Source organism: Oncorhynchus tshawytscha, unplaced genomic scaffold (genome assembly GCF_018296145.1).
Source record: "Oncorhynchus tshawytscha isolate Ot180627B unplaced genomic scaffold, Otsh_v2.0 Un_contig_13152_pilon_pilon, whole genome shotgun sequence".
NCBI classification, from domain to species: Eukaryota; Metazoa; Chordata; class Actinopteri; order Salmoniformes; family Salmonidae; genus Oncorhynchus; species Oncorhynchus tshawytscha.
Window position 1 is genome coordinate 19,883 of NW_024607927.1, and position 1,908 is coordinate 21,790.

At 41.0% G+C, this 1,908-nt stretch overlaps 1 long non-coding RNA gene across 1 annotated transcript; it reads right to left on the reverse strand.

Annotated features, from left to right (window-relative positions):
• Positions 1–513: 513 nt before the first annotated feature.
• On the reverse strand, positions 514–1,257 carry LOC112237705. Its single transcript, XR_002951468.2, has 3 exons — positions 1,126–1,257; positions 852–945; positions 514–683 (listed from the first exon to the last, which is right to left on the reverse strand). It is a non-coding gene; the product is annotated as an uncharacterized LOC112237705 (long non-coding RNA).
• Between the last annotated feature and the right edge of the window lie 651 nt (positions 1,258–1,908).

Below are 1,908 nucleotides of genomic sequence, written 5' to 3' on the forward strand. Positions count from 1 at the left end.
TTTTGTCTAATTGGTTTCACCTGTTCCTTGTTTGGTTGTTAGGGTGGGGTTATTTAAGTTTGTTTAGCCCGCTTCTGTTTGTGCGGGCTTGTTCATCTGTATTTGTGAGAGTAGTTAGTGTTTTGTTGGGTTTTCTCGCTGTCCTAGTATTTCACAATATGGTACTATTTTGTTTTTTAGTTACACCTGTATTGGGTATACTATTTTGTTCCTGTGATTTTTTGTACATTAAAGCGTGTTTTTTGCCGCATCCTTTGCTCTCTGCGCCTGACTCCACACCCATTCACTCATTGAGCGTTACAAGTATAGCTTTAATACAGGTCCTAATGGCTGTCCTAGGATCAGATTACCTGACTAACTACTAATCAAACCATTAAAGAGTAAGGTGGAACTACAGTACAGCTTTAACACAGGTCCTAATAGCTGTCCTAGGATCAGATTACCTGACTAAATACTAACCAAACCATTAAAGAGCTAAATCATATCAGATATATAGGGGCCAATATGGAATGTAGTATGTGGCTTTATGATGAGTCACTCACCCACTGTAGGTCTCTGAAACACAGGAGTACTCTGTGCAGCTCTGACCAGATCCTCTTTGTAGGAAGTCAGCACTTGTCTCCGGATTCTATCTCCCATGATCCTTTGCTGATACTCCTCTGGGTTCTCCCCAGTGGGACTGGCTGATGAGGTGGGAAATGTAGTTATTGGACTTTTTTCTGTTACGTAACAGTCTCCACATTTGAGTTTGGCCTGAGCAAGGCACTACAACAGGATATTTAGTGATTTCTCAATCTTTAGTATTGTTTAATATTAGGAAATAAGCAAGTCAAGGAAAGTTCAGAACTTACTCAGACGCACGTCCATCTCAGCTCAGCCGGGGAAAAGGAGACTCTCACAACAAGTAAAGGAGACTCTCACAACAAGTAATGTTATCACTCCACACTGAGGAAGTTATGGAAAACACTATTACTGAATGAGGAAATCAACAACTGTGGTGTTTCAGGGTGTGTGTGTGCGCATGTGTGTGTGTATGTGTGTGTGTGTGTGTGTGTGTGTGTGTGTGTGTGTGTGTGTGTGTGTGTGTGTGTGTAAAGCCATGCAGCAAGTCAACTAAACACTCACCTAATATTCGTATTGCTGTGTGCTCCAGTCCTTTTCTCTATCAGGTGAACCAACACATGTAGTCTACACACACTCTAGACTGGTGCCGTAGTGAGGTCACCCTCCCTCCCTTCTGGGTCTCTTACCTCAAAGAATCGAAACGTTGCATTATCTCAAATTACCTTGTGCCAGTTGTCGGAGCTCAGAGCTCTCAAACAAACACAAGACGATATAGCGAGTATAAGAAAAGCAATAAACTAGTCTAACAGGATATAATGTTGTGTTTGTCGTCCCTTCATGAATAGGCACCTTGTCTGAACGGCAGATTGTTGAGGGTGTAGTCATAGCTGTACTGTTTGTGTTATTATCCTGTGTTAGTAATGGTTTGTATCTGTCACTAAGCAGTAGTGAACTATGAATGGGGGTGGTGCCTCTCATCTTGGTTTCAAATCACCACCACAATATCAACATCACAATATCAACTACAACATCAACTGAGGCACTAAAGGCAGACAGGACAAAGTAACCGGTAGGTGGTTTAGTTTTATGGAAAAGCAATTTGAATCAAGGATACCTGAACAATGTGTAGCACGTTAATGTCCCCAGTACTGCTTTGTAAATGAGGAAAACATGTAGAGGGGGCTTTACTACTATAGACCATAGAAACACATCCATCTATGGCAAAGCAGACAGTCAAAAATGTATCATAAGAAATAAGGTTTTGAAGTGTCTTTCCTGTATCTAGGAGACATGGAAAGATATTTAACCACAAAACTACCTCCATACTTCCTTACATTTTTAAAA